The following is a 25,140-nucleotide window of genomic DNA, read 5'->3' as shown; positions in this document are numbered from 1 at the left end:
CGCGCTTCGTCAATGGGCAGAATCGATCGAAAGAAATTTTGCAGACAGGTCGCAGAAGTAGGCTGGTTTGCAGGGCGAGTTGGTGCACGGTAAGAGAGTGCTCCCTGCTGCCCCTTGGGTGCCCTGGATTATAATAATAATCTCGGGTGCTCTGTTGAAAGCCTCCATTCGGCGGTGTTTTTTCGCATGATCTCATAGGGCCGAATCACACGAGGACAATCTAGGCGGTCTACCTCCCCGGCCGGACTGCCAGCAGATTAGCCACTTGCAAAATTTTACGTAATCGGATTCGAATTCTGGGTTTGCACGTGTCAAAAGCACGATCTGATTATGAGGGACTACGTATGATTACGTACTGCGGGACTCCGGATTAATTTTGACCACCTGGGGTTCTTTAACGTGCACTTAAATCTAAGTACACGAGCGTTTTTTGCATGTCGCCCCCATCGAAATGCGGCCGGAAACGAACCTCGAGCTCAGCAGCGCAACGCCGTAGGCCACTAAGCTACCGCGGCGGCTAAAGAATTTTCAAAACAATGATTTTTTTTTTTTGTGCCAAAACCACCATCTGATTATGAGGCACGTCGTATTGGGGGACTCCGGATTAATTTGGACCACCTGGGGTTCTTTAACGTGCACCTAAATCCAAGTACACGGCTGTTTTCTGCATTTCGCCCCCATCGAAATGCGGCCGCCTTGTCATCCCAACACCATAACCACTAAGCAACCACGGCGGGTTAAAGGATTGAAGGCAATGTGCAAGGGGTCCCATATTTACTCGGTCCAGAATTCGAGAGCTATCAGATTGGCGATCGCCTCGAGCAGATAGCGCATGGAGGAGTGCCCGGCGATATTGTAACCGCGGGTCTGGTCTCCGTGAGAAGAGGAGACGCTCCTCCAGGAATGCACCGCGCAGCCAAGAGCTCCACGTGCGCCACTATCAACCCGCGAGGTCGCTAAACAAACATGCGCCAGAGCTGCGTTTGGATATACGAGTCGCTGGAGCAACTTGGCGGCAGAATGTCCATGGAGGGACGAGAAAGTCGCTCAGCAGTGACCATAGGCGGGAACAGTCCGTGATCATGGCTCCCGGTGCGCGGAATTAAGGGCTGCGCTGTCATGCAGCTGCGTGCACCGAGAGCGATGCTCCCGCACTGCGCAACCCACGTCCGGTCAACAGGAGAGGGCGCACGCTCGCTGAATGGGGTTTAGGGACAATGCTTTTCCCCAATGCTTTTCAAAGCATTGGGGTTTAGGGACAGTGAAGGCAAAATAGACTTTAAGCGGGTAGAAATAACCAAACAGAGGTTATCTGATTGGTGGATAAAATTAAGGCAGGGGTGAAATTTCACCCACCACAAAGTACAAATTATGTTAATAGCCATGGCTAGGTGGCGTATGCCACCGCCCGATTTAAAGGGTTCAGCCTCATCCATCCATCCATCCATCCATCGGGGTGGAACGGTGCAGCCATCATCGCACGGCTGCGCGCCACTCCACCCATGGATGTCATGCAGGCGCATCGAAATCAGTGAGCAGTTAGAAAGAAAAACAACAATTGTACTGAAAAGCGGTGAATGGGTGATACAGACACGTATGTGTAGTGATTCATTCGCATGGATTATAGGTCAAACAAAATTAAGCAAAAAAAAAAAAATACTGAGAATATGTGAGGAACCTGCAATTTGCACGTGGCATCGTCCTGTTACTTTAACCAGCGTGGTCAGAGGTAGATTTCAGAAATACGGCACAGAAAAAATAATAGAGACTGGCGAACGCTTTTACTTAAGAACACTTTTACGGTACACAGTCAATCCTTAGAAGCTGTGAACGAGTCCGGTCATTTAGACCAGTGGGGAGCTAGAGCGCAGACCATGAATGAAATCATCGGGAGCATAAGAATGCGTTGGAGGATATTCCGAATTTCCTGGGGAATCGTTTTGTTGATATCCTGAAAGCCTCCAGAATGACAGCCACGTATTGCTATATTATGCCCATACTAACCTACGGAGCCTAAAACCGGACGCTAACAAACTTGAAATAAAGCAAAGGCAACGGAATTAGCGACGGCAAGTATTATAGTAATCGTATTGTGAACGATAGAGACAGCCCTACGGATTATACCCTGGATCAAATGAGAGGTATTTTGCTTGATATGCAAAAGAAAGGCGTGTGGCTGATATACGTATAGTGCGTTTAACAGCCTACTGGTGGTCCATTAGCCTAACAGGACGGATACCAAGGGAAGGGTCACGCTATCTAAAGTGAATTAAGTGGAGTGATTAATAAGTTCGGTGGCACAAGGCACGCTCGCTTGACGAGGGGGGGGGGGGGGGGGGATAATCGGATATTTCTTGAAGAGGCCTTTTCCCCCAGCAATGGATATAATTAGGTGGAAGTCGAGAACGAGCAGGTACAGTATACGGTCTAATTATCGTGAATCGCCAGCCAGTAATTAGCCCCCGCCACCAATTCGCTCGGTGCGTCACCTTTCATCCTGGAACACTGTCCTTATCGGAAAATTTAGTGCTCGCGAATTCTATCCAAAATCCAAATTGTTTTAGTTCACAAATTCAGCAGCCACAACCGACCTTTGTTCGTAGGCCATGCTTAGCATTCAGCAAGCACTTCTCATGCCGGTATCGTGCGCGATTGGGAGCAAATCTAGCGTGAGAAAAAGCCAACACACAGCCATTACTATAGTGTGTGTGCAACATCTATGTATTAGGATTATAGTAAAAAAAAAAAAAAGACAAAAAGAGGGGCGTTGAAATAGTGTGCCTTGCCCATTTGCACGAAGTAAAAAAAGTTACGCCCGCGTAGGCATGCGCACATGACAGGCAAGAGGCTAGGCGATTTTCAGAATAAATATACATACTTTGAAGAATCGACAACGTACAGTCGGACGCACCAGACACGTGGTCTCGGTTTTGCCTGCGAAGCGCTGCCAGGTTCATTCATTCATTATTTTACAGCAGAGTAAAAAGTGCCCCTCGTTAGAGCGCCACGTGCGCGCAGAAAGACCGAACCGCAAGCGACTGTTTCTCCCATCGAGTAGCTTGTCTACAGAGCACTTGCAGTTCAATGTGACGCGAGGCCGCAGTACCATTCGCGACATCAAATTAAGTAGAACAGCGTGCCATGCACGCTGGACAAAAGATGGATGACCAAGCGCACCACGTGGCTCTGCGGTACCCGAATGCTATGAAGTCCAGCTAAGGCGCGAAAGGTACGCTATATATATATATATATATATATATATATATATCGAATAAAAGGAAAAGCTCACCTCTCTTTTGCGCGAGTAGCCGAGCGTCGTTCGAAAAAAAGCGGCAAAATTTCGTGAACTGGGCAGCAACATGTTAACCGGCCAGTCCAAATAGCAGGCTAGTTAGAGGGTCTCGGGTGCGTTCACCCGAAGATTATATATCCCCTGCCGGGAAGCGAAGGGGGAGAAAGTCAAGCCAACAAGAGAGGGACCCCTCCAAGGTCACGTGCGACTGACCTCGGAGAGAAAGGGCAGGCCGCCTCGGACGCATTGTTCGCGTCGCGGGCACCGAAATGACACGTGTAGCTGGCACAGATGACGGTCACGCCAGACGACGACGCATCGCTATGGTGGCTACCAGCGTCCAAGGCATGTGAGCGAGCCTCGTTCCTGCATTTTTGCTTGCATACGGTGTTCAAATGGCTCACTAGGCGCGAAAATAGAAAATATGGCACTTGGTTCCCTCCAGCAATAATCGGGCTGCTGCCGCAAATATAGGATCGATGCGCTAACAGCGTCATGTTCCAACTCCGTGGACACATGCATAGATGTAATATCCGGCCACAAATGTTTCTCACAGCGTGGACGTTGCAAAAGTGGTAAGTTTCCTTGCGGGCTCGCTTCGCTCAGCTTGAATTTAGGAGTACATTTTGGCGGTCGCAAATGCGTATGCGTTCGCTGCACAACGTGCAGACCATGTGCTCGGAAAACTGTTGCGACCGGGCGCACAGCAAGAAGTCCCTGTGTATTATTATGCATAGTCTGGCAGGGACACTTACTGACCTGCAAAGACTCTTATAAGCTGCCGCTAATTTTAGTCGAATGTAACGAGCAATCAAGACTTAATTGCAGCGAGTATTTTACCCGTGGGCAAGCGCTTAGTCGCAGTTAGAATTATTTGCGCAACCGACATGTTGGCGAGTGAAAAAGTGACACTTGCGCGGCATTTGTTGACTTTGTTACTCCGGGCATCTTTCCGTGCGCGCCGACTTACATTTTCGCGAAGCCCTTTAACTGCGTTAAATTTTCCCTACGGGCAAAATGGTTCGATTGACGCAATGACTTACTCGGCTGGCGCCTTGCAAACCGGAGTGATTTTTCTGTCGATTCACGTGCTCGCTGAAAAAAAAAAAAAAAAACACAGTTATTGATAATACCTCAAGGTATTCACGTACACAGGTTGTATATGACGGGTTTTACATTTTTCTTTACACACGCATATATATATATATATATATATATATATGTTTACATTTTCTTTACACACGCATATATATATATATATATATATATATATATAGAGAGAGAGAGAGAGAGAGAGAGAGAAGAACCAGGCGGCTAAGCGTTTTCGAATGAGTTGGTCCTCGCTACATACGTTCTTGTCGCTTCCGCGTTAGCGCTCATTTCTCGGTTTCGACGTCATGATATGAAACACGATACAGGGGTCACGCGTTCTCCGGATAGACGCTGTATTTTATAACGTTCCATTTCGTTTTCCATCCTTCGTGTCATCCATCGGACCTACAGTCCCGGATAACGACGGCGACCCATCCAATGGCCAATATATGTATTATATACATAAAGAGAGAGAGGGGAATATTTACGTAGAAAACAACGGGCTCGAATGCCTATACAGGGGAGTGGGGTAAATAGAAGGGAAAGGAGGCGATCACAAACGGCGGTCAATTCCCGCCTCGCGTGCGAAGTCCCAGAGGGACTGCGGCGTTGCGCGAGCTCGACCGTCGCTGTTGGGCAATGTGCAGCGTTTAAAATTCCTAGAATGCGGCCTGATATTTGTGCCGGATGTCTTTGTGGCCGGGGCACTCCCACAACATGTTTCGTCGTCGGTCGAGCGCCTGCGTGTGGCACGTCGCGCAGGTGACCGGTGTTGTAGGGGCAGCAGCATCGTAACAGTCCGGGGGGCCCTCGGCTTCGTCAACTTCCATGCTCGCGTTCTCCGGTCCCTCGCTGCCCAAGGCGCGCCTTGTGTTACGGCGCGGGCCCTTCTAGTAAAGGCGCCATTCTTTCTACATATCCTGAGCAAGAAAACTGTTGACAACGAAATGGATTGCACGACGAGCACACATCGCCGTGTCGCACAAGTACCACGCCCGAAATTTGCGGGTGCCGAGATCCAATGTGTACTACACTCGAGACAGCTGGAGGCGGGCGCATTTCCCGGTGGAAGACGGCGTAAAACCAGCGCTAAGATTCTATTCCAAAAAGTACTCTAGCACGTGGATTCTGAACTGTTCTCTTGAAGTGTATGTATGTATAAACAGACATACATTCTTCATTGGCGATGCAGTGTCGCTTGTGGCTGGCCGTGATCACATGGTTGATGTAGAAAAGGACCGGGCGGCCAGCTTGATAAAACCGCGGCATGACAAAATTTTTAGACATGTCACTGTGCGCTGTGCGAACGATAACGCGAGAGCGGAATCGTCTCGCGGTCGCATTATCGTCGGAAGCGCGATATGAGTGCCGCACTTTGGATCGTAACAGTGAGTTTGGCTAGCTGGAAAAGATCCACGCACGTGCATCCGCCTAAATCTTTAACTAGCGAGCGGCGACTTTCTTTGCACCAGCACCTTAAATTAGGAACAAACTTACAAATGACTATACTGTCTGACTATGCTCACAAAGTTCGTGAAGATAGCATAGTCATTTGTAAGTTTGTTCTAATTTAAGGTGCTGGCGCACAGAAAGTCGCCGCTCGCACACGCTAGTTAAAGATTTGGGCGGCTGTACACCCGAAGTCTAACAATAACCTGAAGTAAATTTCCATTTCGAAGACTAACCTGGTATTCAACCTCAACTGTCAACCGCTTACCAGGAAAACAATCTTGCCAGCCTAAGTGAAACATAAACAAGATCTTCTACAAAGCTACCACCATCCGTCGTATACCTTGAGGGAAGGATCAGAGTTGGCCCCGAAACGTCGGGATTTAATTAAAAAAAATAAATTTCTTTCTTGTATGATCAGTTAGCCATAATTATGCCACTCTGTCAAAATGGTTAGCTCCCAGCCAGCGCCATACGTGTAAACGATGCGATAACAAGTGCAACACAGCCTTGTTCACATACATTAATGCCAGTTGTAAATCTGAATTGTACCCTTCGTGCCCATAATAAAGAAATATTCAGTTTTGTCTGTTTCCTTTTGTGGCACGTTCTGATAGTGCGCGCACGTTGTTTGGTATATTTAGGGTTTTCGCTTTTTTTATTTTTCCAAAACTCTGGGGGTAGCTTCTGCAATATTTCAGTTTTTTTTTTTTTTTTTTCTGGTTTACCGTGTTTTTTTACGCTGACAAATGCTGTGTTACTGAACATGTCTCGTGCCTCAAGGCTTCAGTTGCATCCAAAACGCGGTATAACAACGTCTTAGAGAAGCAGTGTAGGACAAAACCCATTCAGCAATGTGACCACGAATGAATGAACGATAAATGGGTTTGACATTCCAGCACATACAGAATGAAAAAGTACTTCTAAGACTATGTGAATACAGTGTTTTGATAAATGGATACGGAAAAACAAAATTCCGATTAGGTAGACGCGACTAGGTCTTACGTGTGGTGTCAAAAGGAGAGTTACTTTTAAAAGCGCACAAGGAAGAAAACATCAAAACTCACTCGTCGTTACGTCATCAGGGCCCTGCCTACATAACTTGACTGCGGTAAACGCACATGAAAAGAGTCAATAAGGTGCATTTGTCTGGCTTTGAGTTGCCATTCCTTTTGTCGGTTTCTGAGCTATCCGGCCAAAGCAGTGGCGTATCGAGGAGGCGTGTGGAGAGACACCACTGTGCGCCAGCCTGCCCGCCGACCAGCTTCATAGCCTGAGCGCCTCGTGTGTTTCTGCATACGCACGAGGCATGTACAGGATCAAACGCGCAGACACGCCACAGGAAACAGCTGGCATTCGCGCAACATGGTCACAGCCGCGAACTGTTGCCAAATCTCGCGCATGGCTGCAAAAGAGGGGGAGGGCATAATATGTGTAAGTTGTGGAATCTATTCAAGGCGGCACTGCGAACACATGAAGAGGTCTACATAGGTACGTGGCATGGTGGACGTGTGCATTGTGTCATGGCACAACCTGCAGGCGGATGTCACGATGTTAAAGAAGTCTGACAATAGTTTGGAACCGTAAAGTAAGTTTGAAAGAAAAATTCCACTGAGCAACAGCGAAGGGAAAAGACCTGATGGCAGTGGGGGCGGCGGAGTGCCTGACCCCACCTCCCAAGCCCCCGCGCCTTTTGTCTGTAGGCTACGACACTGATATGTGCCTCACTCGGGAAGCATGTGAACGCTCGGTAATATGTGCATTCGTGTACTATAGTCTCTACAAAATTAGTATGAAACACGTAAAAACTGACCACTTCGCGTTGCGCTTCCAGAAGTCGCTTATGGCCTATAAAAGCACTCAAGGGAGCAGCGACATACTGCCGCTGTATACACTTTTGAAGTGCGCGCGCACACATATTGCGACTGTTATTGCCATAAGTGGGTCATGAGTAATATAGAAGTCAGTCCAAGAACGTTGCTACGAGACGGACGAGTGCTAGTACAGTGTGGAACATGTGAACGGCTTCGAGTCTGACTGGAGCCACAAGTCGTCAAGGACGGCAGACTTGACGACGTGACTCAGACTTCAGCAGAAATAGACCTGCCAACGCTGTTTTAGGACTGGCGCGAAGGCAGACAGTGACTCGCCGAGGACTCAAAAGAAAGAAAAAAAGTCATCCAGAGAGTTGCGCACGTGTGTGTGCAGAACAGCCGTGCCGAACTCCGGTGCCCAGAGGAGAATATGCAAGTGGGTGCAGCAGCCTTGGCGCGTTTTGTCGTCCCGTCAACATGCACAGTGGAATTACAATCGCCTTTAGGATTGTTGTATCGGTGCAACGATTATCAAGTGTTTGTTGCTTTGTTACTGTGCGCCGCGTATCTGATGTCCGCGGTCACTGTTCACATGTGCTAGTGTATCGCTATAGCCAATGGCATGCTTCGATTGCACCCAGGCTCCTTTTATAAGGCGAAGCCACTGAATCGTTTGTTATGTTCATGTTGCTGTCCGAATAAATACTTGACCTTACGGCGTCTTTGTCCAACAAGGATCTTACAAGAGAGAAAAAAAAAAAATCACAGTTGCATTTGTCATGAAAGTGGAAGCTGCAGCTATATAATATACTTGTTCTAGCTACCTTACTATATCGCTGAATTGCAGGCTTTTTTTTTTTCCACGACATTCAAATTTCGTATAAACTCTTGCAGTTATACCTGCATTCGTGCTGACCAAGCCCTCAAGATTTCTGGGAGCGGCATCGCGCACGCCCTTATGCCAAACCACACGACAAATCTCTAATCGTTTTGTGGAAACAAAAGACTTCGAACTGAAGTGAAACCGGCACCTGCAGGTAGTCCGAATTGAAGGCGGTGACACAGAGTCCGAGCTTGCCCGAATAGTGAGTACTGATCTGAAGTACCACGGTTTGGACGACAAGTACGGGCTTTCACGCCCGCGCCTCCGCATATCTTTCCTGTGTGAACGCCGTCAATACGAGACGAGCACCATTGATAGAGCACACACAAAGCACTACCAAAGGTTCTCCTTTTCGAGTCGTATCACATTCACAAAACGGCCGGAAGCATCAACTGCTCTTCGGGAACTCTCCCCAGTGTATCAGTAGTCGCAGCACGTCACTAGAGTGAAGGGGCTTTACTGCCGAGGCGCCATGAGCGACTCGCACCAGACGAAACGATCTGTGCCGGCTCCGAAACGTCCAATTTCAATAAATTTTAGTGGAGATTTCCTCAGCTTTAATAATTTATCATGTAATCTGCATTAACGACACTTGAAGATGCAGCGGGAAATATAAAATGCATCAATATGGTTGGCGGAGGCCACAACATGGGCGAGGAAGGTCGCGTGTGTAGTCAAATATCAAACAACGAATAAACCAAGGCTGTAAAACAAGGTAAAACGCTAAAAGAGACCTGTTGCAGCCCAGGTGGTGACAGCTGAGATAAGCCTATAGCTATAGAGAGTTGCAGTGCGATCAGCAGTATCCTATCTTCCTGCCCCTCACCCCCAACTTGTGACTGCCGTTCAGGTGTCAGCAGGTGTAGCTACACAGATACAGTGCGGTCAGCAGTAATTTCCTCACTTTCTGTTTCTCAGCGGAATAGACAGCCAAACCTTACTACTACTATCCTCTCGTGAACAGTACGCTAGCTGCCAGCGTCTCTGAGTCGGGAGTGCACAAGGCAAACTATCCTCCACACACACCCAAGTGCCGATGACTTGCACAATGGGCGACCTCCTTGCGGAGGGGCAGTTCCGCCTCGTTGGATGAGCGAAGAAAGCGAAAACTGTGAACCGGGGGAAGTAGAGCGATTCGGCGAAAGCGCGGTGCATCTACGCCACAACAGCTGCGACGTCAGCGACCGGGAACAGCTTGCCCATTCTGAACTCGGGTGTTGCGGAAAGACGCGGCGGGCGTGGCGGCGAGACACGGATCGACTCCACAACCAACGTTCGGCGTTAAGGCCACGTGCGGCAGTGTTTAGCGCGCGTCATAATTTCTCTCTCGCACGCACAACAAACAAACAAGGATGACACAAGAATGTAGCGCACTTTCGTGTGTCGCTCTCCTTTGGGACCCTTTTTGTGTGATTCTGAGAAGCGCACTGACCATTTGAAGCATGTACGTATGTATCAAATACACCATATATACCCCGATCAGGCCGTCCTTATCATGCGGAGCAGCGGCTCTATGCATGAGTGCATGGAAAGAGCGCTAACATGTCAACTCCGTGCAACGTATACCACTAGCTGCTTCCTTTATCTTATACATTTGTATCAGAATGATCAACACCAGCCACTCGGCTGTTCTTTCGCGGTACTGCAGTAGCCGGATGGTCACAGTTATTCGCATGCCAGCGTGCACAGCATCAATGGAGCAGTCTAAGCACCAATAATCTGAAACGCGATGCGGATAAGGAGAACTTGTCATGCAAGTAGCTGATGCGTTGTTTTAATCATAGGCACACGCGCAAGGCAGAAAACTTGTTAAAGAAACGAAACATGGGCACGCGCTTCTCTTGCTCACTTCTCGAAGTCTGGCTCGCGTCGGTATTGTCGCTTGCAATTAAGTGCGTGTTTCAGGCCAAGCTGTCATGACATGCACATAGCAGGTTGCGCTGAGCTCGCTCAGACCATGTGGTTTCCGAAAATCTGACAAGCCTCACTTGCAAGCTTATATAATTATCACGTGCGCGATAAGTCGCCTGATGGATACGTTCTCTATCGTTCGCGATATAGGGTACATTGCATTTTGTATCGTCATGAAGAACCACCGTAGCTTTTCCCTCGAGCTAATTGTCAGACAGTCAAATGAAATTGACATCTTGCAAAGCGTTTCCCAACCATCAGCCTTCCTTCTACGAAATAGAGAAATATTCAGGTCACCCTGTCCCGTTTGCGTTAATGATTGAAACTAAGCACCGCTAAAAGAAATAACGTAGAGAAAACGTTCCCTGTTCTACGCGCTCTTCACTCATATAATCGACATCAGCGATCCTCCCTACCAGTTTGCAACTTTGACTCACCCTTTTTCTTCCCCCCCCCCCCCCCCCCCCCACACACACACACACACACACAGCTGGCAGACCAAACTGAAATATGGACGACGTCCCAAGCGAGATTCTAACCGTCAGGTAGTCACTCGTTGACCTCACATGCAGCGATTAGGTATTTGTAGACATGCAGTTGGCAAATAAACTCGGGTGACCGGTTAACTTCACATATTCCTTACAAGTCTTATATTATGCCGTGTCGTCATGCGTATATCCTCAATTGTCATCCAACCATGCACAACACCAAGCTCAGTTAGTCTTGGAACCATTACCAAGCAGCCTGGATCCCTCTGTGACTCCACCCCATTGTCTTCCCCAACACTCCTTACTCCAACCGGGCCAAATAGCCGGCGTTTCTCGTAAACAGATGGTCCGTCCATTATCGTGCTGACGATTTCAGTGTTTTCAAGAGTACAACCTACTGATTATTCAGTTTCAACTTGTTCTGCTAACGAGCGTTACCACTTGGTGCATAAAGCCATAACTTTGTGTGCGGACACTGCGTTTGCAAGACCTGCTCATTGCGCGTGCGATATACGGAATCGAGTCCGCAAGGTCACACGCAGCAACATCACGAGGTTCCATGGCGCGCACGGCGACCGTGCAGACTCCGTGCACTGCCGGAGCTCTACTGCTCAAACCGCAGCGGGCGAAAAGGCATTCGCTTTCAAGGTTCCCCCAAGAGGCGCAGACCTGGCCTTTGAGCCAAGCAAGCATCGCCGGCGAGCTTTCTCTTTCGCGCGTGCGCCGCATCCTTCATGCGCACCACATTCGACCTTTCTGACGACCACACTGCAGGGAACGAAGGTGAATTATGGATGACTTTATACTGGAGTATTTGAAGTGAAAGCAAGGGGGACCAGATTCTACACGCCAGGTATCCACTTGACCGCCGTCAAGCGATTAGGCATTCACAGTAAGCGCATTACGCAAACCCCCGGTTCGGGGAAATAAAAGTGCAGTAGACTAAAATGGTTTTCCGTGCTTAAGCAAACCTCGTTAGACCAAGCACGTGCAGCCCATTTTGTTTAAAGCAAAGCGGTGTAGCGCTTTAACTGGAGCGCGGGCAGCGGCGGTGCCTCAGCGACAAACTTAAGCCTCGGTTAAGAACTATAGCTATACAGAGTGCAGTAGATGCTGCACGTAACACAGAACATGTAACTTTTCATTGCGAATTAAACATTTCACCGTTCTATTATTAATCTGCACTTGATACTGTGGGCAATTAGCACACAAATTTGGCTGTGCTAATTTCGCACAGACTCGGGTATCCCGTTTTTAAGAAAAAGTGTGTGCGCGGTGGGTGGGGAGAAGGAAATAAACCTCGATCATAATAGGTAAGGGGCAAAAAAAACTCTTCTACAAGAAAGTAAGCGCAGGAGACGGAGCAGTTCTCGAAAGATTTCACGACGAAGCACTAGAAAGGTGAAGCCAATATTCTATATGCGTACAACTGCGAGTTCAACATACTTTCACCAGCTGGCTCTTTCGGCTGCAGCAATCTAATAGTGTCTCCTATCGAGGGGCGCATACACAAGAACCCTGTACAGAAATGCACTGGGGGCTTCTCGTTTTATTTATCGCGGTCGTTATACAGTATAATGTAAGCATTCATTTCGCTCTAATTTTTTCATTACCGTGTACCTTTTACGACCGGCCGATACTGCTAGTGCGATGACGAGTCGCAAAGAGAGAGAAGCCGGTTGGGTTTTGTTCGCGAGCGTCGGGACCTCGCGATGAGAAAGGTGCGCAGCCGGCAGTGCGCACCCTGCTAGCGCTGCGTGGAATAGCAGGAACGCGTTTTATTTTTGCTTTCGCGAGGTAGAACATCGCAGCTGTGATAGCCTAGAGGTGAAAGAATTTGCGATAGACCGGTGCAGATCATATAAGATGGCCATACTTTTAAAGGCCATTATTCGTGACCGAGGGCGTCGGGGCTGCTAAAGACACAATTTACAAAACCTTTTAATTCGTAACTTTCGAGTCCATGTGTTTAAAGATGCTGCCAGTTAGGGATTAGGTGTTGTATGCAGTTCGGTGTTAAAGGAGTGTACATTTATTTGGTGTCAATCCCTGCGTCTATCGTCAGCTCCACGACATCCGTCCGTAAATTGTGCCGTCGTCTGGCACTTTGCGGCCTCGCCGAGCGCGTGACGAGGGCTTTTGGTATTACGTGTAACGCTATACTGTATTGCACACTATGGGCACGTATATCCGGAAGTTGGCGGTAGTCACAGGATCCCCATAGTTGCTGGACACAAATTCAAGATCGACTGAGAGCAGCGGAATAAAGGTTTGCCAAACTCCCGTAACAAAAAGGGAGCACTTACTTTCCTGTGCGAAACTGAATCCACTCACTTTTATCTGCGCAGATGTAATCAGAGTGGTTAACCTTCAGTAAACTTCGCAACAAGATATACGTGCATTACATATTGCCAGTAATCGGGAATTCCTCGTGCGTCGTAGTGACTAATTCTAAAATACATCACAAGGCGGCTATCTAACGAGAGCGCAGCGAAGGTGGCAGTGCAGCTTTCCTATGCGCAGGTATACTATACGTGTCCAGCTGCGCACCGGACGTGGGGTAAGCCTGAGGAAAAAAAAAAAAAAAAGGGGAAAGCTAAGCAGCGACTCTTAATTCGTTACCTCCATGTAATGTATACAGCTGTTCGCTGTCATGCGAACGCCCGAGTATTTGAAGCAGCACGCGTATGATGCTGTCAATCAAAAGCGAGACGCACGAGCGCCATGGTACGAAGAAACACCGAGAACGTCAGATACTGAATTTTTTTTGTTTTTTTTATTTTATTTTTTTTGCAGCTAGCTGAGCTTTCAACTTTCAAAGATTGATTTCAATGCAGTTCGTTCGACTGTGTGATACCCTGTACCAAAAAATGCTATTCTATGACATTTTGTACGAAGTTGATGCGTACAAGCGGTAAACAAATAAAAAAAAACAATAGTGGAGCCTTGTTGAAAGAAAAATTTTAGAAATAGGACCATGTTTTTTTAATATGCACGAAAAAAAAAAAAAAAAAGCAGCGGCATTGCGTTTCAAGCGACCCAACAGCACAGGCAATAGGGAGACGTGGGATGGCCGTCCTTCAAAGCAAGGGAGGCTCAGAGAAAAATCTGCTTCAAAAACCGACTGAGGAATATGAACGAAAATAGATTGGCTGCTAAGGTATTCAGTTACTTGTACAGGAAGAAAAAAGAAAAAAAGAAAGAAACACGTTGAATGGCAATGGAGAAAAGAAAAAAAAAAAAAAAAAAAAGCTACGGAGGTACAGGAACCACGAAGTGCGTATTACGCTATAACGGCGCGCACAGTGGCACAGCAAAGAATGAAAAAAAAAAAAAAAAAAAAGTACTCTAGGAAATTTGTCGGCGACGACTACTCGTGTGTAGCGTGTGTGTGGAAATAACGCAGAAACAATTCAGCATATTTTGTTAGGATGTCGCCGTATCCACCCAGAGGTAGATGAATACCCTGCCCGAGACCATGGGCTTTAAGGATAATAGAGGAGAAAAGTTTATGAATCTGCGACAATATAGAATAAAAGACAGTAAAATACGGCTGGAGCATTGGTGGCGTAAATGTAGGGAGCACACAGAATAAAAAGAACATTAATTTTTACGGCAACAAAATACTTCGCGTGATTCAATGATTTGTCAGTACGAACAGAATAAGACAGAAAGGCCGAGAATAAATGAAGCTGGAAGATAAAAATAACGAACTATAGCCACCACACCTTTCCAAAGGGGGTGCTCATAAAATCCATTCATCCAACGGAATCCCAGGGCCAAAACTGGCGGTAACAAGGGCGAGCGCTCGAGGGTTACACATGCGGCCAGAATAATTGGTAAGCTTGCGAAGTGCAACGCCGTGGGACGGGAACTACGACGTTATAACAGTTATAAGGCCCGGCTCCGGAGTTCGATGCGGCGACATACGACCCGTGACTGGTCTAAGCAGGCCATAGGAGCGCCGCGCGGATTTGCTGAAGGCTATAGCTCACTGGAAAGGCACGTTCTAGGTCACTCTGCATGTCGTCTAGTGTGTCGTTTACATGGCTCCTGTTTCGTCTCACTTGGCAGCGGCGGCTTTCAAAGGGTACACGTCCGCGTCAGCGCGAGAATAGAGAATGCGAGAAAAATGTGTGTAGGTGCGTTGCACAGAGAAACGGTATAGCGCTGCCTAATGTAACACAGAGCGGCGCGTCTATACAGGGGGTAAACTGCAGCCGGCCTGCACAACCACTGTACTCGAAGAGTCAGGATTAGCGATACATCAGGACAACCAATGAATGTAACGATTGTCCAGTATGACGAATGAAATGACATGGCGCAAAACACGGGAATGCATGCGCGGGTGACAAGTCACCCAGACCTCGAGTCTTTGTGGCGTACCGAACAATACAACAGCTACGGGGCTGTTGGCATATAGTCGGAGGCCAACGCCATTCAACGACAGATGCATGCGTACCCGGTTGTCGAAGAAAGTTGTCCCTAAAGGAACTTCAAAAGCTGCTCAACTCGCAATGGGGTGGCATGCTTATGAGCACAAAAGTGGATTCAGAGAAGCATCAATGCGAAAGAGGAATCGCTTGCTTTAACACAAGCACATACTTACAGAAGTAAAAAAGTCATAGTTATAATTTCGCGCAACAAAGAAGAAAAAAAAAACACTGTCAGACACGATATATATATATATATATATATATATGAAGCCCGCGAATACACGCAAAGAGCCTCGAGCGACCAGTCGCGCGGCAATTCTGCGTGTATTCACGGGCTCCTTTCACGCTCGGAAGAACACATTTATGTGGCACGTATTAAGCAACAGAAAGCCGCATCGGGAGTTTTTCTTGTTGCTCTACAATTTTCTCATTGACACTTTGATAATTAGGACAGTACTTCTCGAGTTCGATAATTAATTACAATTGGCTGATTAAATCTCAGTAACGAAAAAATTACTGGCGGCTACTCCACTGCACTGGAAACAATACGCACTAGGTTTGCTTCGCGTAATGCCGTTCCTCTTTCTTTAAATCGTGCTGCGTGATAGCTGGGACACCCTGTAAACTTTTGAAGAAGCGGTACCGATCCTAATCACGAACGCGAAGTTTACAAAAGGAACTTTTATTGTAAAGGAAAAAAAAAAAAAAAAAAAAGACCTGTCTCGCTCCCTTCTGTTGAATTCTTCCCTCTTTGGCAAACAGCCTGACAAGTCGAAATGTTGATGGACAGCCATATATTCAAATGCGAGCTACTAAGACAACTCGGCAGATGGCTGTGGTATGGAGAGCGGGTGCTACATTCATAATGATGCAAGTGCGAACGGTATTTATTACAAGAAATCTATAAAGATAAAACCGCAGATACTACATTGGGGGGAATAAGAGTGTAGCCAATGCAAAAATAAATACGGGCTTTGGCAAGTATATCCATTGTCACCACTGCTATATTTATAATCTACCTAAGGGGAATGGAATGAAGCCGAAAACGTTCAGACAACAACATAGGACAAAGTTGGGACACTGGATCAGCCTTCTCAGACTGATATCGTCCTAATCGGACAAAAAGAAATGCACTCCGAAGGTTAGTGGATGTTTGTGAAGACGAGCAGATTTTATACTTGAAATTTAGTGCAGAAAGAAGTTTGCTTTATGCAGATAGGTGGAGGAGGAAATCACACGATTCTGTGAAGTGCACGGACTACCTACAACAGTTAAGGCGCATAATGCCTCGATGTATGGAATAATAAAGAAAGGTCTTAAATGCGTGACCATCCTGAAAGGACGTAGTAACTGTCAGGAAGCACATGCAACTTTGGGACAAATGAGAGTGCAGTGCTCTACGACAAATGTCTCGCATCAGCCTCTGCCACGAGTGCCGTCGAAACAGGGACGCTCTGCAAAATTGTCGTGGTGGACACACACATGATGACGTCAATATGAACAGTTGTTGCGGGAGCATGAGCGTACTCACATCAACCAGCGTCCGCCTACATGTTTTTGGCATACCGAGTGAGCCGCGACACATGCTTAGACACAAGTGACAGTGATGTAGTGGGGTTAGACGTTACGAAGCCATCGAATGCTGCAGATGTGCTATTAGACGCTTTCTCTCTCTCTCTTTGTAGAACAACACGTGGTTATTTATCATCATCATTTCACCATGTTGCGCTGTGACAATGAAGCGTGGTGAACAGGGGCGAGTAATATATATATATATATTCCAGAAGCATGGCACATTAACGTAGCTCAGTATGCCGCCGCGATCGCATCATTGTGTCGGAATGCAAGAAGGGTCGAGCGCAAAGACTATGACGCGTGCTCCGGGACGCTGCAGGTGGCCCTGCATGGATTCAAAATCTCACGGCCGTGCCAGTGACTATTTTCCTCTCTTTCTCTCATAAGCAGAGGGAAACACGCTAGCACTGCTACTCTTGACATCAATCAAACGTGTCAGCGATAAAAGGCGAATCGCTTGTGTACAAATTATGAGCGCGAGGTCTCCTCCAACCGTGGCGGGCGAAACGGCGCCAAGACCTCGACCATCATGGGAAGCGGCCGCGTAGCGCGACAGGCGCGTCGTGCGGCCTGAAATACCGAGCCGCATAGCCACCGCCGTCATCCGCTTGCGAGCGAGACGCACCGGGAAAGTGATCGTGGTGGCGCGACGAGGGTTTCGAATGAGCGGCAAGGCGAAACACTAGCCTGGTGTAGTGGCGGCGCCCGACAACAGCTCTCGTATGTCCTTCCTCTCGGAGCGCCTAGTGCATAGCTGTCGATCCAGTCACTCACGAAGCTTTGTCCATCGCTGTCGAAGTGAAACGGCCCTTAGATTATTATTTCTTTTTTCTTCTGCGGATGCATAGGGAGAGGTGGGAGGGTCTGTCGTTTCTATCGGATGTAGATTGCGTGCTAGAACACTCCTCCCCTCTCCCTATTCTCCCGTCCCCAGAAATAAAATGCTTGTTACGCCACCGACTCACTCGCTATGTGATTCACTCACTTCTGCCATGAATCATCAATTTGAGGCAATAACGGTAGAACGTTCTTCGAGCTTCCTAATCTTTATTATGTAATCCATCGGTTTTGACAATATTCTACCAGGAATTACTTGCTGTATTCTTGTCTGTATATCGCTCGTTAGACAGGCAGACCCTTTTGCAATGTTCGACACAGCTGCTTTCAAGCGCTGACGGTGCAGCGGTACTTTTCTGGCTACACTCGTCGCTTGCACCCTAAACAGCGCCCAACTGGAAATACCAGCTTGCGAAATTTGAAAATACCAGCTTGCGGAATTTAAGCTTTTATGTAAGCGTCGCCTCAAAACACTTCACTGCCTACGAAAAATATGTTGACAAACTTCGAGCTTTGCCGATCACCAACCACAGTAAGTGAACTAGCACAATGTCTTCCAAAGAAATTGTTTGTGTGAATCAAGACGTGACCCCCAAAATGTCCCTGTAATTTGTTTTCGTTTGCTTTCCAGTTGTACCGTGGCGGTCCTCCGACGGAACCATGGCGTCGGGTGCCCCTAAGAAGAACAGGCCCAGCGCCGATGCCCCGTCTAGGCCCGAGCACTTGTGCGAAATAAAAAAGCTATGCGACGGCGGCGGTGAGCGTTATGGTGGTGCCTTGCGCTGCGAATATACGAAAACCTGGCAAGGGTGTCGCAACTCGTTACTTTACGCAGGGTGAGCAGTGGGGGTGGGGGGCCCTACCAGCGACCGCGTCGCACGAGAGACGTGTGGCGGGACTTGGACGGGGCAAGGGCTGCAAAAGCGCGCGGCGCGGGAGGAGCGGCGTGGCCGGATGTGGACGCGTCAAGCGAAGCCGGAAGCGGCCACCGCGTCCCGCCTGGCCCTCGCCGATGAGCCGATTGGCAATCCAAAGAGGCGCGGAAGCGGCCGGGCTCTGCTGCCGCGCAGTTTGCGGGAGTTGGAGGGTGAGGGTGGCGGAGGAGAAGCCGGGGGTCGCCGCGGGGGTCGCCCCCGGAGGGGTGCCACAGACAGATGGCATCCGCGGGGCGACGGCCACCCCCGCCGCCAGCGCAGCCCCCGAGACGGCGGCGCAAAGATGGCTGCTGCAGGGGGGGTGCCCTCGAGAGAGCGATCCGCTCTGGCAGCGGACCTGCTACACTGCACACGACGACGAGTATAGGCCTTGACCGCCGTAGCGCATTGCAGAGCTCGGTGGTTACAAAGTTCGGGCCCGGTACTACGGCAACAGAACGCGCATTCCCGCGTTCAGATTAACGAGCCCCGTCGCGCAGGCTTCTGTACGAGGTCAAAGTAAGAAGCCTGCACGAAGCGAGACACCAGAGATCAACGGCGGGCAAAGGCAGCGACCCCAAGCCGTTCTTCATGAACCAAGTTTGCCCGCTTTCCAGTGCTTGGCCAGGCCGACAATTTGCGCGCGAGTTTACAGGCACGGAGTGCGTCCAGGGCCGGGATAATGCAACCATTCTATTCCAATTCTTTTCGCGCATCGTCATTGCCAGGATCGTGAACGATGGACGACACGAAAGGAATAGAAAGGAATCCTTACATAAACTACCGGCTCTGATGCATAGCAAGCGGCACAACCATCCAGCTTCCAGGCCTGCGACACCGTGAGAGTTCCGTCGGAACACGAATAGTCTTTGCATGCGCGCTTTGCTCGTTCATGTGAGCAACGAAAGGTCAAAATGGTTCCTTGCTCTCGAAGGTTTTGGCGCGCGGAGTACAAAATGTGCGCTGTGAAGTGAACGAGCAGGAACTGCACCACCGTGGCGTCCTGGTGTTATTCACTGACCCGGCGCGGCTGTATGCCCTCCGCACAATTTCCGCTCAAACAGTAACATCGGACCCGCAATTTTTAAACAGTTCCCCTGCCTCCGTTCATCGTCGTGAGCCACAGCTAGCACAAGATATAACCGCGCAGTGCCCCTGGACGTGCTCGCTCCCTCCCCCCATCGGTAAATCACAATGTCGACTGGATACTTTCGTTAGGACCGCCAGGACATCCTTCCGGCCATCCGGCACGGATACACATTCAATAGCAAGTAGCCAAACTTGCACGAAACATGCCATGAACAGCTGCCCTGCACATATATGCTATAGATATCAATTTTTCGGCAACATCGATCGGTCACGACACAACTCGGATATGTCTGTGCGTGCTCTGCTGTGAATGTCAGCGAGTGATGCATACGTCGATGTTTGATTTACTGTAAAAGGCTGAAATAAATGAGGGGTACTTTTTGCAAGCGTATTGTGAATAACAATGCCACTACGTTTTATAAGTTTTAAAAGTAAAGGGCACTGTGAAATCATCGTATACACCTGCACCACGTCTGTAGTGTTTACGTCGCACAAAAGGGAAAGCAATTCACGTTTTGCATAATGAATGCACGAGAGGGAGCTTCATACTGAATCGACCACTTGAAGTTTGCATGAATTAAAGCAGTACTGACACATATTTTCGGAGACACGCTTCTCGTACGTAAAAGAACGACGCTCAGCGAGTGCGAAAACACGTGGTCGGTTTCGAAATGCCGGACTTGGCGACATTATCGCGACGTCATGACACAGAGCGAAATTGGCTGGCGCCGTGTAGCCTAAGTACGATGACGTTACTAATGAAAATTTTGCTGCGCGCGTTTCTTTTCGTTGTGCTCGCGTGTGACAGCGATCGCAGTAACATGGCAATATTTATTACCATGTTATTAAGTGCGTGCATTTTCGTGTTCCGATTTAACTGCAGCGGTCTGTTACATACACCACCTGTTTATTATTATTATTATTATTATTATTATTATTATTATTATTATTATTATTATTATTATTATTATTATTATTATTATTATTATTATTATTATTATTACTTTCTTTTTATTTTCAATTTATTTTTTAATCGCCTGTGACAGATACAGCTGTTCCGCCTTTTCAGGTGTACTTCTATAGAAGAGTCGGAAATTACTATACACGAGGAGTCGCAATGTCCAGGTATAGAACACTAAAATAGATTCACTAATTAACTTTGTTAATTATTAATTTTAGGGCACATGTCGTAATTGCGGAATTGAAACTGAGCACTGGTGAGCTCACGTTTACATAGCAGCAATCTTAAGACCAGCATCCGCTTCCAGATATCCCGTGCTTAGGACGTGCACATAAAACACACACACGTTCCCGTTAAGTTTCCCAAAGGCGTCTTTCTAGCCGTTCGGGGCGATCTTAACTGGCACGTATTTTTTCAGCAGGTTTGGCAGACGAATATCTCGACAGTGTTACTATAGTTTAAGGAAGACACGACTCCACTATTGCTCCGCTTCAATTTCGTAATTGTAACATGCGCCCTAAAATACATATAGTCGGAAAGCTTATTATAGTCAATGTCTGTACAAGCTAAACGTATACATCGCGATTTGTCGTCCAAGTAATGTTCGCCTCTTCAGGTAATCCACCTGAACAGCTCCAGATGCAGTTTATGCCCCATGCAATTTTGAACAATCTGTTCAAAACATGATTAAAAGAGGCACGCCCTGGTTGCTAATCTTTCTTTAATACCAACAAATTTTAAACATCGCTTGTGGCAGATAACACAGTTTTACTGTCTCAGGTAGTTTCCTCGAGGAGGCAGCTAGACATTAACTGTGTGATCTCAAAGAACGTTTAAAGAGCGCGAAAAGACAAGGACAAAGATGCACGTACACACAAAAGACCAGTGCTGGTCCTGCGTGTGCGTGCGTGTATCTATGTCCTTGTCATTGCCTCAGAATTCCTTCTAATTGCATGTGCCTTGCGAACTCGCCGTCTCCAATTAGCAAATTGCAATGAGCCCTAAGTAATCGGTTGAAAAGTTCGTTATTAGTCAATTATACATTTCATTATACATTTGCGGCACAGACGATATTTTTCATTAAAAAAAAACGAAAGAAAAAACGGTATATTTCGAGCAGTTTCTTGTAGCCGCGTATCCCATAGTCTCAGTGAGTCAAGGTGAATGGCGTATGTATGTGTCAAAGGAGGAGATTATACTTTCTGTACTAAACTACTATAGTACGCTATCCAAGCTATTGCTTAGTGGGATCAGAAATGTGCAAGTACAGAACAATAACTTATTGAAACGTAATCGTGTGATAACAACCAGGGTCAGCCATGTATGTATGTATGTATGTATGTATGTATGTATGTATGTATGTATGTATGTATGTATGTATGTATGTATGTATGATTCGAACAAATCTACAGAAAGAAAAGTTATGACGTGACTATGCCACTGCGGTAACGTCATAAGAATGGAATCACATTGTCACCGATATTATATTTCACTTCGTTAAAATTTAGTTAACCAATCTGCAGGGATGGAAGGGATGAATGTGTGGAACGCCAGAATAACACCCGAATACATAGACCATACCGCATGTAAATTGGTCTTTTCTTCTTGCTGGGGTTTTACGTGCCAAAACCAGTTCTGATTATGAGGCACGCCGTAGTGGAGGGCTCCGGATTAATTTTGACCACCTGGTGTTCTTTAACGTGCACTACAACGCAAGCACACGGGCATTTTTGCATTTCGCCTCCATCGAAATGCGGCCGCCGCGGCCGGGATTCGATCCCGCGACCTCGTGCTCAGCAGCGCAACGCCTTAGCTAACTGAGCCACCGCAACGGGTATGTAAATTGATGAAGATTTTTGAATATTGATGAAGATTGTCGGCTACCATCTGCGGAATTCTTCATGACCCGGTATTTTATTTTGTAAGTCAACTTATTCTACTGGAACTACGTGCTGCATCAGTTCGCAATAGAAAGTTCATCACCAATAGCGACTTTCAGAAACTGGACGCAAGCGGCTTGCGTGCGCTATCAGACATCGCCGCTCGTACTGAGCGCGTAAGGAAGCCATAGTCTGCTTGGGCCTTTTTGTATACAGGGTGATCATTTTTAGATTTTATGGAACGTTTAAAAAAATCACCTGAGTCAAATAGCATAATTCTTGTGCCTGAGCTGGATTATTCGAAGAGGCGGACACTATTAGCACAAGAAATCGAAACACATATTCAAACAATTAACAAACATTCACTAATTAACTCTTAATTCATTACTACGGCACGTGTTGCGATTCACGAATTGTAGCCGGTGAGTTTGCAAGGCATATAGCCACTTTGAATTTCCAGAATGACACCAGGTTGCGACTTTCTGCACCTGAGTCAATAAAAAGACTAATGAATTAAGGCAGACATTTTCTTTTTTTCTCATTCAATGCTCTAATCGCATGCCCAACAGAAAGGCATCATCCAAGCCAGTGAACATGCTTTCTGCGGGCAAAACAAACCGAAAATGTTTAAAGGAAGCTACATATCTTGTCAACAGCATTGGAACACGTGGTCGCTGCCACTTGAAAGAAAGAAATGTCAGTGTACATATATGGAAAAGAACATGATGTCTAAGCTATTACAAGTTTTTTACCTTTTTCCCAGGGGGTAACTTGCTGTTCAGATCAGCTATGAATACACTCTGAACATACTGAGCGTCAGCTCTAACCTGCAAGAAGTTTAATTGTAAAACTAATTTTCCTTTACATCTTGAGAAACGATCCATCGAGCGATATGTCTACCGCAGAGAGCATGACGACCATCGTTATTGTAATACTTTATTTGACGCCAACATGATGGGAATATGGTAGGCTGTATCAATAACGCTGAGTGATTATGGTAATGTTCAATGTGGCCCACTCATAAAGGAAACACCTAAACAGTACCAATTCTAATCTATTTTCAACGACAGCACAAAATCAGATGTCGCTTATAAGAACGACCGCCTAAAAAAATGGAATATTTTTCCCGTTCGTTCTGCGAATAGAAGAAGAACATTGACAGTGCATAAATACGCGACTACAGCAGCAGATCGGAACTATTGAAAACTCTCGAAAAGCGATATTCTGCATGAGCGAGCGGTATACAAGTAAAACGGTTCTGCTATGCAAACCATATAAGCTGGAATCGTCCGCGCTGCACGATTTGGCGCGCGACTTCACGCGGTCCAAAGGAGTGCCGCCAGCGTGTATTTCTCAGAAAGAACGCTTCGTAGTTGAGGGAAAATTTGTCCTGGTTGTAGTACGTACAAAAGCCACATAGACAACGCAATCGAGAAGCTCCGCCATTCCCAGAACCACAACAATCGTTTAGCGCGTGCACGCTACAAAGCTTTAAGCGCCTGTGTGTTAACGTCGCCAGCGGAGCAGCATCAGCAAAAGGGGCAACGAATAACTTTTTTTAATTTTATTTTTGCATAATGCGTGGGAAACATTTAAAAAAAAAAGTAAATTAAATGCTGGAGTGTGCCAAAACGACGATCTGATTATGAGGCACGCCGTAATGGGAGACTCGGGATTCATTTTGACCACCTGGGTATCTTGAACGTGGACCTAAATCGAAGTACACGAGCTTTTTTTTTTTTTTTTTTTTTTTCATTTCGAAGTGCGGCCGTCGTGGCCGGGTTCGAACGCGCGCAACCTCGAGCTCAGCAGCACAACGCCATCCCTGGCCCTTCCGCAAAAAAAGAAAGAAAAAAAGGAAAAAAAAAAAACAACAACAACCATGCATCATCATCAAAACGTCATGGCCACTGTGCTACAGCGACGCGTCGATGCCCTGTGTATACCGATAATAATACACTGATAATAAAATCGTGCCCTGAGTGGTATATATAATTCGCATCCAAACTACACGACGTGACTACAAGATGCGATTCCCGAAGTACAGAATGCATATTCCATCGTACAGACGCCCTCATGGGACATAACGTCCCAAAACTCTTTGCCAGAGGTGGGCTCCGAATAAACTTAGACTACACGGGATTTTGTATAACGTGTACCTAAATAAACGTACTTTCGACCAAAAAAGTTTACGGACCACGGGATCTCAGAAAACGCTAAATATCCGAGCAGCCTTTAAATGTAGCCAGTAAAATCGTGCATCACAATGTGGTTCGCACAATGTATAGAGGCTGGAAATGGGAATACCAGGCTGCATTTTGAGGCTGCGGAGATATTCAGCTTTTTGTCAGATCCCTTGGTCCGTGAACTTTTTTGGTCGATAGTACATGAGCGTGTTTGCACGTAGCCCCCATAAGGACGCGCCGGCCGCGGCGCGCAGTCGTACCCGCGACCTTACGAACAGCGGGAGAACGTGCACAGCCACCGTAACAGTTTATATGCATTAATAACATGACGAG

The 25,140-nt window shown here is 47.2% G+C and overlaps 1 long non-coding RNA gene across 1 annotated transcript in view; it reads right to left on the bottom strand.

Annotated features, from left to right (window-relative positions):
• Nucleotides 1-4,318: 4,318 nt before the first annotated feature.
• Nucleotides 4,319-25,140, bottom strand: part of LOC125939901 (uncharacterized) — a 54,019-nt gene continuing 33,197 nt past the window's right edge. Inside the window, exon 3 of the long non-coding RNA XR_007463166.1 lies at nt 4,319-4,387. This is a non-coding gene — a long non-coding RNA (uncharacterized LOC125939901). The remainder of the gene's footprint in view (nt 4,388-25,140) is intronic.

The sequence above is a fragment of the Dermacentor silvarum genome, chromosome 1 (assembly GCF_013339745.2).
Source record: "Dermacentor silvarum isolate Dsil-2018 chromosome 1, BIME_Dsil_1.4, whole genome shotgun sequence".
In the NCBI taxonomy this organism is placed as follows: domain Eukaryota; kingdom Metazoa; phylum Arthropoda; class Arachnida; order Ixodida; family Ixodidae; genus Dermacentor; species Dermacentor silvarum.
This window is presented reverse-complemented; position numbering and strand designations above follow the sequence as displayed.